This window comes from Grammomys surdaster, unplaced genomic scaffold, assembly GCF_004785775.1.
Source record: "Grammomys surdaster isolate TR1022 unplaced genomic scaffold, NIH_TR_1.0 100, whole genome shotgun sequence".
NCBI lineage: Eukaryota > Metazoa > Chordata > Mammalia > Rodentia > Muridae > Grammomys > Grammomys surdaster.
The window spans coordinates 4,460,293-4,474,258 of record NW_021604579.1 but is presented as its reverse complement, the minus strand read 5'-3'; the positions used below and the strand labels follow the sequence as shown (position 1 = coordinate 4,474,258).

The following is a 13,966-nucleotide window of genomic DNA, read 5'->3' as shown; positions in this document are numbered from 1 at the left end:
TTTTTTGGGTGCAGCGAACGTTTATTGATGGTATCTCAGAGAGTAAGGAGGGCTCCCTAGGCCCCTCCTGTTGTTATGGGGGTCCGGGAAGGAAATTGTGAGGGAGATGCTCAGTGTTGGGGACAGGGACTCCTCAGCAACCGAGGGCCTCTCTCTTGCTCTCAGTGTCCTTGCTGGGGTGGGTGGTCCAGGGTTTCTTACTCCTTGGAGGCCATGTAGGCCATGAGGTCCACGACCCTGTTGCTGTAGCCGCATTCATTGTCATACCAGGAAATGAGCTTCACAAAGTTGTCATTGAGAGCAATGCCAGCCCCAGCATCAAAGGTGGAGGAGTGGGAGTTGCTGTTGAAGTCACAGGAGCCAACCTGGTCCTCAGTGTAGCCCAGGATGCCCTTCAGTGGGCCCTCAGATGCCTGCTTCACAACCTTCTTGATGTCATCATACTTGGCAGGTTTCTCCAGGCGGCATGTCAGATCCACAACGGATACATTGGGGGTAGGAACACGGAAGGCCATGCCAGTGAGCTTCCCGTTCAGCTCTGGGATGACCTTGCCCACAGCCTTGGCAGCACCAGTGGATGCAGGGATGATGTTCTGGGCAGCCCCACGGCCATCACGCCACAGCTTTCCAGAGGGGCCCTCCACAGTCTTCTGAGTGGCAGTGATGGCATGGACTGTGGTCATGAGCCCTTCCAAGATGCCAAAGTTGTCATGGATGACCTTGGCCAGGGGGGCTAAGCAGTTGGTGGTGCAGGACGCATTGCTGACAATCTTGAGCGAGTTGTCGTACTTCTCGTGGTTCACACCCATCACAAACATGGGGGCATCAGCAGAAGGGGCAGAGATGATGACCCTTTTGGCCCCACCCTTCAAGTGGGCCCCGGCCTTCTCCATGGTGGTGAAGACGCCAGTGGACTCCACGACATACTCAGCACCAGCATCGACCCATTTGATGTTAGTGGGATCTCGCTCCTGGAAGATGGTGATGGCCTTCCCGTTGATGACAAGCTTCCCATTCTCAGCCTTGACTGTGCCGTTGAATTTGCCATGGGTGGAGTCATACTGGAACATGTAGACCATGTAGTTGAGGTCAATGAAGGGGTCATTGATGGCAACAATCTCCACTTTGCCACCAGATGGGGAGCAGAAGGCAGCCCTGGTAACCAGGCGCCCAATACGGCCAAATCCGTTCACACCGACCTTCACCATTTTGTCTACGGGATGAGGCTGGCACTGCACAAGAAGATGCGGCGATCTCTGGAACAGGGAGGAGCAGAAAGCCTTATGCAATCATTCTGACCTCTTATGGTAACAGCCACGCATGGGACGCACAATGTAAAACACTCATATACACTGATAGGTAATCTCCACCAGTGAAATAAGCCAACTCAAGCCCAATTAAAGTATATAAAGGCGGGTTTATTGGGAAGTCGCTCTCACTGGTCCCAAGGGAGGCCAGGGAAGTTTCCAAGGGGAGGGAGACAGAGAAGAGGGGGAAGAGAAGGAGAAAGAGCATGCACACAGGAAGAGAGAAAATGCAGAGGGAGGGAGAGAGAGAAGACAGAGACCGGGAACCCAGATGTCTGGATGATAGACTGAAGAACCTCTTGGGGGGAGGAAGCTCAGCCCCTGGGCTGGAGAGTTCAGGGTCTGGGGAGAGGTGTGCCAGGTAGGGATTGAGGGATGCTGGGAGAACATGGAGGCCAGGTATGCCTTGGTATGTAAAATATGTACCTCAGCCGTTTGTCCTGGTTCTGAATCCTAACACACATAGAATAAATAAATATAAATATTTTTCAGGAGTGTGTACCTGTGAGGGCATGGTAACAGAGGCAGAGAAGCAGGCAGCAGAGTGTAAAGCCAGCCTGCTCAATATCATGAGTTCCAGGCCAGCCAGGATTACATAAGTAGAACCAGTCTCAAATTTAAAAAAAAAAAAAGAAAAAAGAAAAAAAAAGAAAAGAAAAGAAAGAAAAAGAAACAGAAACAGTCCTCTCTGTTAGCAGTCCTTCTAAGCTCCGCCCCACAGTTACCAGGCAACCAGCCAGGTGTGCCAGACTCGGTATAAAAGGGGCTGTTTGTCACCCTCCTCTCTCTTCTTAATCTCTTACTCTCCTGCTCTCAGACCCTTCCCTCCGTGTCCCTTTTCCCTATTTCCCTCTCCCTCCCCCCCCAGGTGTTCCTGGCCAGCTCCTCCCCCCTTCTGCCTTTCTCTGTCTCTATTTCCTCCTCAACTCCCCTACCCTAAATAAACTGTGTTTCACTGTTCCATAGTATATTCTTCATATGGCTGGTATCTCAGGGGGAAGGGATGCCTTAGCACGGGCCCTCAGAGGCACCCCTTCCACCTCACCATACCAGTAGCACCTCTACCGAAACATATCGTGGTTCTTTCTTTTTATAAAACACACACATTCTTTTGATGAAGTATGCCTATAATTTTCTCTCAATATTTTTACCTGAAACAGAAATACAAAGTGAAGATTTTCTTTGCTGTGGTTGATTACAATACTGTATAAGAGAGATGGGGAGAGGGTGACGTACATCTGAAGTTCCTCTCCTGTGGTAGTGACAGCAGAGGCCATCAGAATCGGTGGCTCTAGGGATATCCCAAGTAATATTTAGCAGAAGTTTGGCTCAGCTTTTTGTTGTTGTTGGTTTTGTTTGTTTGTTTGTTTCGAGACAGAGTTTTACTGTGTAGCCCTGGCTGTCTTGGAACTCACAGTGATCCTCCTGCCTCTGCCTCCGGAGTTTTAGGTTCAAAGGTGTGCACCACCACTGCCCTGCTTCCTTTTCTTTGCCCTTTTTTCTTTCTCTGCCTTTCTTTGTTTCTTTCTTTGTTTCTTTCTTTCTTCAGTTTTTTTGGTTTGGTTAGGCAGGGTCTTACTATGTAGCCATGGCTATCTAAAACTCCATATGTAAACTAGACCAGGCTAGCCTCAGACTTGAAAATCACTGGGAAAATCAATTGAAAATCAGTCACTGGGATTAAGGGCATGTGCCTCCATGCCTGGCAGGGTTTTTTTTTTTTGTTTTGTTTTGTTTTTTGTTTTTTTGGTTTTTGGTTTTTCGAGACAGGGTTTCTCTGTGTAGTCCTGGCTGTCCTGGAACTCACTCTGTAGACCAGGCTGGCCTCGAACTCAGAAATCTGCCTGCCTCTGCCTCCCAAGTGCTGGGATTAAAGGCGTGTGCCACCACTGCCCCCGCTGGCAGTTTTTTTTTTAATGAAACAAAAAAACAGTATTTATATTTCATTCAGTGCTTAATAAGTAGCCCACACCCAAGTATGATGGCCCTCACTTTTTATCCCAGCACTGGGAGGCAAAGGCAGGCAGATCTCTGTGAGCTCAAGGTTTACAGAGTCAATTCCAGGATAGCCAAGGCTGCACAGGGAAACCTTGTCTTGGAAAAAAACAAAACAAAATGAAAACAAACAAAACAGACCAGTCTGGCTGAAGACTCATTGTGAAAAGTAACATGGCTTTGACTTGCAAGCAACCCTCCTGCCTCCTCCTCCCCAGTGCTGGGACTGCTTTATAGCGTTTCGGTGGCTTCCTCTTGCTGCCAAGGCAGAACAGATCACAGACCCTCTAGCTTCCTCTCTCCCTCTCCTAGAAATCAGGCCATGCCTCTATGCAACTCTCTCTGAGAGAGTTGAAAATGTGTTGTGAAGCTCGGCAGTGGTGGCGCACGCCTTTAATCCCAGCACTTGGGAGGCAGAGGCAGGTGGATTTCTGAGTTCGAGGCCAGCCTGGTCTACAGAGTGAGTTCCAGGACAGCCAGGGCTGCATAGAGAAACCCTGTCTTGAAAAAAACAAAACAAGACAAAACACCCAGGATAACTGTTTGACTGTTCATTTTTATATTTATTTCTTGGTGCTAGGATGAAACCCAGTGCTGTCTGCTTGCTAGCCAAACCCTACCCCCAGCTTATTTTATTTTTAACTAATTAAAAGACCTTTTAAGGTGGGTGTGGGAGCACACGCCTGTCATGCCAACATTTAGGAAGTAGAGGCAGGAAGATGAGGAGTTTAAGATCTTACTATCGGTGAGTTTAATGCCAGCCTGCAGTACAGCCGACTCCCTAATGGCCGCTCAGCACTCATGGGATTAAGGTAAAGGAACTGTGTTCAACTTCCCAGGCCCACTCACTTGGGGACATAGTGAGCTCAACGCCAGCCTAGTGGACAGTGTGTGGCACAGTCTCAAACTTTCTTTCTTATCTTTTTTTTTCTTTCCTTCTTTCTTTTTTTGTGGGGGGGGCGCTCGAGACACGGTTTCTCTGTGTATCTCTGACTGTCCTAGAACTCACTCTGTAGACCAGGCTAGCCTCGAACTCAAAAATCCGCCTGCCTCTGCCTCTTAAGTGCTGGAATTAAAGTGCGCCACTACTGCCCGGCTAGTCTCAAACTTTCAAGAAGCAAAATCAAACTATCACACCCTCCTGCTCGGCTTAAAAAACAAAGAACTTTCACTTGGTGTAAATTTAAAACAAGGTATTTATATTCCTGTGATTCCGGCTTCTGTACTGCCCTCTGGTGGCAGCTCAGCGCCTACTAGGAGAAAATGAAATAAGGGCAACCTTATTTACATACCCATAATGCAGTGCACAGAGATAAGTGCGTAAATTTAAATGGGTACGCTTATTTTTTTCTTTTCCTTTATATTTTTCTTATAATCATGTTGCTGTTCAGAGGATTGCGAGAAAGGAAGGCAGAAGTCATCATTCATTCTATGTAACGAACGGCCATCGGTTAATTAGGAGTTACAGACGGATGAAAAGGCTCAAATGAACACCGGTATCATACTCTGGTTTCTCTTCAGATCGTATAAATCTTTCGCCTTTTACTAAAGATTTCCGTGGAGAGGAACAATTCTGAGTCTTAAACCAATTTTTTGAGGTCCTGCTCTTGCAGGACTCTTATTTGTGGTTTAAAGTTAGAATGTGTTTTACTGTGCTGTTAAAAAGCTATGGTGTTATTGGCTTACGTGTTTTAGAAGTAGTCTATACAGTTTTGAGTAACTTGTACTTTTAGCTTTTCTCTTTCAAATCCTTTATAGGAAAAACAGTCGACACCGTCGATAGTCCTGTTCCTTTGACTTTTCGTCAAGTTTTACATAGGAGTATTTTACAGGTAGCCTGGTTTTTGCTTTTAAGGCTCACTTATCTTTTCTTCCACTTCGTACATGTCAATTAGGATCTGCACTTTTTCTGGGATTACAGGCTTGATCATAGACGACAACCAGATTTTAGGTGGCACCAGAAACGCTCTATTTTGTTTTTTTGTTGACATTCTTACTATGTAGACAGGCTGCCCTCCCTCTACCTCTCCAGTGTTGGGATTACATAAATTTAACAATTATTTAAAAAAAAAAAACCAATTAACTACCTCACCATAACACGGGTTTTCACCTTTTACCTTTATAAACCAACACTTGCCTATGGCCACATCTGTCTCCTCTCTATCCAGAGGCATCCTCCTCTGTTACCCTCTGGGACAAATACCCCTTCCTTCTCTCCCTTGTTCCCTCCCCCCTCTTCCTTGTCCTCTGTCTCCTGCCTTTGTCTCATCTCCCAGCTCTCTGTCCCTCAGGGAAAAAGAAATCTCCTTCGTGCTGAGAACTTGGTCTTTGGTGTCCGGAGTGGATAGCTTCCCTTTCACCTCCTGCCTCTACCTGCCCAGCATTGGGATCACAGGTTATAAGTGTGTGCTGCCATATTGGCTCTATAGTAACACTTTAAAAACTCTGTCCTAATTGGCTACTGGCCTCCTGCTCTTCAGCTTGTCACATTGTTCCCAACACCACACACGTGAATTTGGAGGATGGAGGAAGGAATTATCAATTCACCCTGACGAGACGCGGTAGCCTTTAAACCCCGCATTAGGGAGTTACGGTCAGGCAGGTCTCTGTGAGTTCCAGGCAAGCCTTGTCTTTCTATCACGTTCTAGGCTCTTCATGACTGCTAAACAACACAACAAAACAAAACCGCCAACCTGGAGTAACCAAAGCCAAGTTTGATTCTTGGGAATGCAGGCAGAAGGGTCTCGAGTTCAGTCATTTTCAGCTCTCTGGAGAAACTGAGACTCTATGTGACCCTGTCCCAAGCAAACACCCCCAAACAAGCAAACAAAAGCCGGCAACTGTTCGGTTGTGTTATTTTCTGCGGAGCTTTCAATAGCTCCCATTACATTCGAGATAACCTGAGGTAAGGAAAGTCCCAGCGCCTCAGGCCTCCTTACTTGCTTCTCTCGACTCTCTAGTGGTTAGCCCCTGTCTCTTTGAACTTTTCCTTATCAGTGCTTGGCACACATTGCTGTGTCTTAGGGCAAGGCCCTCAGCGGCTCAATCCTTTGTGTTAAATGAAGATACTAATATAATCACTTCTCTGTTGTTTATTTACTGATTAATGCGGAGGGTGGAATCCAGTGTCTCGTGTATATAGACAAGGGCTCTCTGTGTTTTCTTTTTATTTAATTTTAGAGCACGTTATCCCAGAGTGACAGTTTTAAGCCAGACTTGCTTAGTAGAGTAACATTCCGAATATTTGGCATTTGCACTGCCCCCTGGTGGTTAGCCCACACTTTACAGCGGGGGAGAGGTTAAGGGGAGGACTAAATCTCCAAGGTATCTTAAGAGGCCGGACCTCGGAGACTTGGCCTTATTTACATACCCACAATGCACTGCAGAGGGATCGTTGCTCGATTTAAGACGAGAAACCGCGGATTTCTTTTTTCTATCTTGTTTTCCTTCATAATGGTACGTCTTTCAGAGAGTTAATTGAGACTAAAGGAGAAGTCTTGTGTACTTTTGACTAAGAAGTTACCATCGTTGAATTAAGATATACAGTCAGGTGAGAACTAGGTCCAGCAGTTGTGTTGTATACTCTGGTTTCTCTTCAGATCGTATAAATCTTTCGCCTTTTACTAAAGATTTCCGTGGAGAGGAACAATTCTGAGTCTTTACTCAATTTTTTGAGGCCTTGTTTTTACAAGGCTAATAATGGTTACCAAAAAGTAGAGTCTATTAGATTTCAAGGATGAGTATACTGTAGATAATTGTATTTGCTTCCTTTATTTTAGAGGCAGTATGTCCAGTTGAGTAATCTGCACTTTTAGCTTTATTTTTAAATTCTGTATAGGAGAAACAATTTCTGTACAATCTAGAGTAATGTTGCTTTGGCTTTTGTTTAATTTTTAAGTCCTATATAGGATTATTTTACAGGATTTTGTTTTTAAGATTCACTTATTTCTTCTCCCACTTTGTGTAGCTGCCTGTTCGGGTCAGTCAGCAGGATCTCCAGAGCAGGAGTGAGGATGCATGCTCCCAATTCCCGCTGTGTCCTTCACTGTATCCCGCTTACTGGAGCTCCAACGTTGAGGCGCCACTTTGTAGCCGCCCGTTCTGCTGCTCTGGTCCGTGGGTCAGGGCCTAGCAAGAGAGAGAGTGGGGACGGAGACTCGAAGAATGGAGACAAGACAGGGAGTCTGATCAAGTCGCGTTCATTGGAAGGAAATCCTGGGTATTTATACCCTTTACCACGTGCCTTGCCCTCGTGGACAAGCACAGCTGAAGGCGCTACGTCATGTGCCTTGCAGCGTGGATATCACGTGCACCTAGCTAGCAGTGAGGAGACCATGTGCGCTCAGCATCGTGGATATCACGTGCACCTAGCTAGCAGTGAGGAGACCACGTGCACCCAGCAGCGTGGATACCACGTGCGCCTTGCAGCTGGCGGCACTAAACAGCAAAACAAGATATGTGAGAAAAACAAGATGTTTATCAGAGTGCGCTCAGCTGTTGCGGGCTGTTGAAAACAAGTCTCTTGTCAGGGTATATGGCTCGAGATGGCTGCAAAGATGATAGCCACTTTCGGCTAGGAGTCGGCTCCCAACAACTTTGTATAAATCAATTAGGATCTGTACTTTTTTTCCGGCCTCAGCTCTAGCGTTCCCCTCTAGTGAAGGCATTACAGGCGTGATCACAGACAACCAGATTTTAGTTGGTACTAGAAATGCTCTATTTTGTTTGTTTGTTTGTTTGTTTTGTTGACAGTCTCATTATGTAGATCAGGCTGGCTTGCCTCTACCTCCCAAGTTCTGGATTTAAATTAGTGCACCAATATGAGCATACTTTCTACTAAGTTACTAGCTCTGACTTCCTTTAGTAAGAAGTACAAAGCCAGGATTGGAGTAAGTGGTACATTCCTGTATTCCTATTAAGAGGGAACCTGTACCTAACACTGACAAAGAACCAGAGACTTGGTAGCCCAGAGACCTAGGGTAAAACCAAACGCTACTGACCTTAGGAAAGAAAAAGGAGAAACACACACCAGGGGGCTTCAGAAATGGCTAAGCAATTAAAAATATGTATTGCTCTTGGAAGTTTTGATTCCTGTTACCTATACCTCTAACATCCTTCCCTCTGGCCTCCCGGAGCACCCGCATACACATATTTAAAAATAATGAGAATAAATTATATAAACAACACATAATACCACTGGGTCTGATGACAGGCTGCAATCTTATCTACTCAGGAGGCTGAGACAGGAGAATTCTACAGAATTCTAGCCTTGGTTCCATAACAAGACCATTTCAAAAGACCAAATCTTCCTCCTCTAACCTCCACTAAAGGACTGAGGCATATAGCTTGGTGATAGAACAAATTTTCATATATCTAGGGACAGGTGAGTGTTTGCTGATCAAGCACAGGGACCCGAGTTTAGATCTTAAAACCAATGTGCAGGAGCTAGCATGTGTCTGTAACTCCAGCACTGGGGTAATGGCTATGGAGGTGGACTTCTGGAGCTTGCTAGCCAGCAATTTAGTCTTAGGAGTAACCCAATAGAAGAGAGACAGACAGACAGAGAAGAAGGAGTTAGAGGTGCCCTCAAGCCTAGGTTCGGAGTCTGCCTTGGAAGTGAGAAGGCAGATGTTCTTCACTGTTAGGCAAGGAAGTGTTTGGCTTCACTCACTCAAGTTGACCCGTCCTGTGGTTATGGACTGAAGGTGAGAGCTGGGTTGGTACTGTGGGATCCTGTGCCAACAGAGGCCCTTGCTGCAGGTCAGGAAGCCAGTTAGGGACTTGCCAAATAACATCCAGCTTCCAGCGCAGTTTCTTAGGTTTTGTTTTGTTGGTTGTTTGGTGTTTTGTTTATTGTTTTTTCCTCTGTTTCTCCCTCCCTCCCTTAGCTTTAGGGTCTCACTTCACATCTTTGGCTTGAAACTCACTGTGTGGAACAGGCTGGTCCTAAACTTGTATTACTGCCTGCCTCAGCCTCTCAGCTGGTAGGGTTACAGATGGGAACATCACACTCAACTTCCTCCTTTATATTTTATTTTATTTATTTTTGGGACAGAATCTCTATGTGTAGTCCTAGCTGTCTAGGTACGTGATAAGAAGACCAGGCTGGCCTTGAACTCACAGATATTCAGCTGCTTCTGTCTTTCTCTGTTGAGACTGAAGGCATGTGCACCACCATGTCCAATCTTTTTTTTTTTTTTTTTTTAGATTTTTTGAGACAAGGTTTCTCTGTGTAGCCCTGGCTATCCTGGAACTCTGTAGACCAGGCCGGCCTCGAACTCAGAAATCCGCCTGCCTCTGCCTCCCAAGTGCTGGGATTAAAGGCGTGCGCCACCACCGCCCGGCCAATGTCCAATCTTTTATAGGTTTTTGAAACAGGATCTCATTCTGTAGTCGAGGCTGGTCTCAAACTCACACCTAACCTGCCTCCTCAGGGGGGAGAACACCAGTGTGAGCCACTAGGTGCAGTTCTAGCTTCCTGATTTTTCCATCACTTCAGCTATCGATGCTGAAAAGGTAGAGCTGGAAGGAAGGCTGCTCAGAGGAGTCAGAATGTCAGTGAAGCCAGTAGGAGACCACGATCACTACAGTGAGTGGTAACATTCACACTCTGGTCTGAGGAGAGGTTCCACTGTCCTCCACTGTCCTCTACTGTCTTCTACTCCATGTCCTGGTCCCAGAATTCCCCTCACTATTTCCTTTCTCCTGGATTCTCACTTTCTCTCTCAGTACTGAGTCTTTCTCATTAATGTTTTTTGTTTCTAAGACAGGGTTTCTCTCTGTCACCCTGACTGCACTGGAACTTGCTCAGTAGACCAGGCTGGTCTCAAACTCAGAGATCTGCTTGCCTCTGCCTGCCGAGTGCTGGGATTAAAGCTGAGAGCCGCCTTAGCTTTTTTTTTTTTTTTTTTTTAAGATTTATTTATTCTATGTAGATGAATACACTGTTGTTGTCTTCAGACACACTAGAAGAGGGCATCAGATCCCATTTCAGATGGTTGTGAGCCACCATGTGGTTGCTGGAAATTGAACTCAGGTCCTCTGGCAGAGCAGTCAGTGCTCTTAACCGCTGAGCCATCTCTCCAGCCCAGTTTTTTTGTAAGTTTATTTTTTATTAATTTATTTTTATAGTATATGTAGAGATGTTTTACTGAAGTGTGCCTATACACCATGTGCACACCTGGTACCTGAGAAGGTCAAAAGAGGGCATTGGATCCTCTGAGACTGGAGTTACAGACGGTTGTGAGTCATCGTGTGGGGGCTGGGAATTGAACCTGGAACCTTTGAAAGAGCAACCAGTGCTCTTTAATGGCTGAGCTGTTGCTCCAGCCTCTAAAGATTTATTTCCTATGTGTGTGTGTGTGTCTGTGTGTACATGTATGCTACATGTGAGTGGATGCCCAAGGAGGCTTAGAAGAGGATGCCTGACCACGAGCTATAGTTTCAGGTAGTTGCGAGTCATGTGGGTTCTAGGAATCAAACTCAGGTCCTCTGGAAGAGCAGCAGGCACTTTTAAACCTCTAGCCGACTTCTCAGTACCTATTTACTTCTTGAAGAAGATGCCACCAAGATCCTTGAGGCACATGACTCAGATCCTGACTGCCAGGAACAGTGGAGAACCTGTTCTGAAGAAAAACAAAACAGGACTGGTGGCACGTGCCTTTAATCCTAGTACTTGGGAAGCAGAGGCAGGTGGATTTCTGAGTTTCTGGTCTACAGAGGGAGTTCCAAGACAGCCAGGACTGCAGAGAAACCATGTCTGTAAAAACCCAACCCAACCCAATCCCAATCAAATCAGAAAGAAAAAGACAACAAATCAGGATGGTGGCCCATGTCTGCACAGCCAACACTCAGGAGGCAGAGGTGAGGGGATTGCTACAGTTGGCATAGAGGATAATTACTGCTCTCTGCAGGGTGAGGCTGTAAGTTTTCTGAAGCTTCACTGCTCCTAGAATCCAAGGTGACAAGGGCAACAACTGAATACCTTTTAGGCAGTTTTGGGGAGCTTAGAACACAACACTCTAAAGGACAGAACAATTATACTGATAGCAAGATTCCTCAGGTGCCTCCAGCATTAGGGGGTGGAATGGTCTCAGAGCTGGAGATGTCAGGTAGACTTCCTTCACTGATTAGCGTGCCTACGTGCTGAAACAAGCCAGTGGCCCAAAGCAGAGGAAACAGCCGCATAATGAAGGCAGAGATTTCGGATTTCTCTCCTGCTTTTCGCTTCCTGATGGTCAACTGAAGGCTACATGCTTTTTAGAAAAAGTGCTTGATATAACCAGATTTCCAAATAAACCCACATTTGTGAGCTACACAGTGAGTCCCAGGCCTGCCTGGTCTACAGTGAGACCCTGGCTAACCTGGTCTGTAGAGAGTGAGTTCCAGGACTGACTGCCAGGACTGCATGGAGAGACTCTGACTTGGATAAACAAAATAAATTGTAAAAAAAAAAAAAAAAAAAAAATCACATTCTAATTGTACTAGCTGATACTAGGCCCAGTCGACACAAGCCAGAGTCATCAGAGAGGCGGAGCCTCCATAAGATCCTGAGGCATTTTCTTAACTAATGATTAATAAATAATGGGGGAAGACTGAGCCTGGGCTGGTGGTCCTAGGTTCTATAAGAAAATAGGCTGAGCAAGCCATGGTGAACAAGCCAGTCAGCAGCAGCCCTCCATGGTCTCAGCCTCAGCTCCTGCCTCCAGTTCCTGCCTGTTTGAACTCCTCCTCATCCTTAAATGAACTGTGATATGGATTTGTGAGCAAAATCAACCCTTTTGCTCCCCAAATTGTTTTGGTCATGGTGCCTCATCACAGCAATAGTAACCCCAAGACATTCATGTACTAGAGGACAGAACCTCAATACATGAATTTGGAGGTAAGGGGGCAATTCACCTGAATATCAGCTGATTTGCCTGCTTTTACTATTTGAATGTTTTAGTTATGTATATGAATGTTTTGCCAGCATGTATGTATATGTATGTATATGTGTGCCTGGTGCTCATGTGGTTTCTGGGCACTGAACCCATGTCCTCTAGAAGAGCAACAAGTACCCTTAGCCAATGAGACATCACTCCAGCTTTGAATCTCATACGACATGCTCCAGAACAGCCAGAGCTACATAGAGAGACAGACCCCGACCCCAGTCTCAAAAAGCCAAAGAAAACAGGCAGGTTTAGCAGCCCTAAGTTTTGTGTTTTGTTTTCTTTCTTCTTCTTTTTCTTTTGGCTTTCTAGACAGTGTTTCTCTGTGTAGTCCTGGCTGTCCTAGAACTCGATCCATAGACCAGGCTGACCTCAAACCCAGAGATCTGTTTTTGCCTCCCAAGTGCTGGGATTAAAGGTGCACACCACCACCTCCTGGCCCTCTAGGTTCTATAATTTTATAGATTCTCTCCTCTTTCTGCCTTGACATTCTAAACCAACCTAGGACTCGGCAAGAGGTGAAGAGTGCTTTACAGCTCTTGAAGATGACCCAAATTGGGTTTCCACCTGTAACTCCAGTTGCAAGGGATGGATCTGATGCTTTCTTCTGGTCTCGAAGGTTCCCGCATTCACACACACACACACACACACACACACACACAAACAAACATACTAAAATACAAAAAAATATAAAATAAAACCTAGCCCTATTTAGAAACTTTTATCCTAGAGCCTTAGCCCCTTCCTGAACATGCTTTGAATAGACAGTCCCCAGACCCCCACATCCCAATTCCCCTGGACACAAGGGCTCTTCTCATTTTTTTTTTTTTGAGACAGGGTTTCTCTGTGTAGTCCTGGCTGTCCTGGAACTCACTCTGTAGACCAGGCTGGCCTCGAACTCAGAAATCCGCCTGCCTCTGCCTCCCAAGTGCTGGGATCAAAGGCGTGCGCCACCACCGCCTGGCCTCTTCTCATTTTCATAACCACTAAATAATCCTTTGGTGTCACTTTAAACTATTTTAACTTTCTGAGCTCAGTGTGGTGACACATCCAAGCACTCCACAGAGAGGCAAGACAAAAGGATTGCCCATGAGTTTGAGAGCATCCTAGGTTACCTAGTGAATTTCACGTCAGTGAAGACTCCATGTTGGGACCTTGCCTCAAAAAAAAAAAAATACCAAGCCATCATCGCTTACTTCCGTATCTCCCCACTCTTCTCAGCCCTTACAACCGCCTCCCCTATTACCTCTTGGAAAGGCCCCCATTCACCTCAAATAACACAAGGACTGAGGTCCATGGGGAATACTGCTGACTTTGCCTACCCTTAACCTACCTCTGTGTTAGAACTAACCTCCTGTAACAAATCCTTTTGGAATCTATTAACTTAGCAGACCACTAACTTCCACCAACTCCCAAACTAAGAGTGTCATCAGACATTTGCCTGGAGGAGAGCTGACCTCATCTTGCTGTAACTATCCAGAAAAATTAAAAAATGTCCTTGATTTATGAAATTTTCTTGTTCTGTCAAACTATAAAATTTCACTGTGGTGGCCCAGGGGAAATGGCACTATTAAGAGGTGCACACTTATAGGAGGAGAGGTAGCCTTGTTAAAGGAAGTGTGTTACTGTGGAGGCGGGGCTTTGCGGTTTCATATATGTAAGTCTGGCCACTGTGGTCCAGACCAGTTTCCTTCTGCTGCTTTAGGATGAAGATACAGAACTCTCAGCTCCTCTTGC

The 13,966-nt window shown here is 45.9% G+C and overlaps 2 non-coding genes across 2 annotated transcripts; both read left to right on the top strand.

Moving 5' to 3' along the window:
* Positions 1–4,803: 4,803 nt before the first annotated feature.
* LOC114639637 lies at positions 4,804–4,919 on the top strand. The gene has a single exon (XR_003714036.1). It is a non-coding gene; the product is annotated as a U5 spliceosomal RNA (small nuclear RNA).
* Positions 4,920–6,881: 1,962 nt separating this feature from the next.
* On the top strand, positions 6,882–6,997 carry LOC114639630. Its single transcript, XR_003714035.1, has one exon. It is a non-coding gene; the product is annotated as a U5 spliceosomal RNA (small nuclear RNA).
* Positions 6,998–13,966: the final 6,969 nt, after the last annotated feature.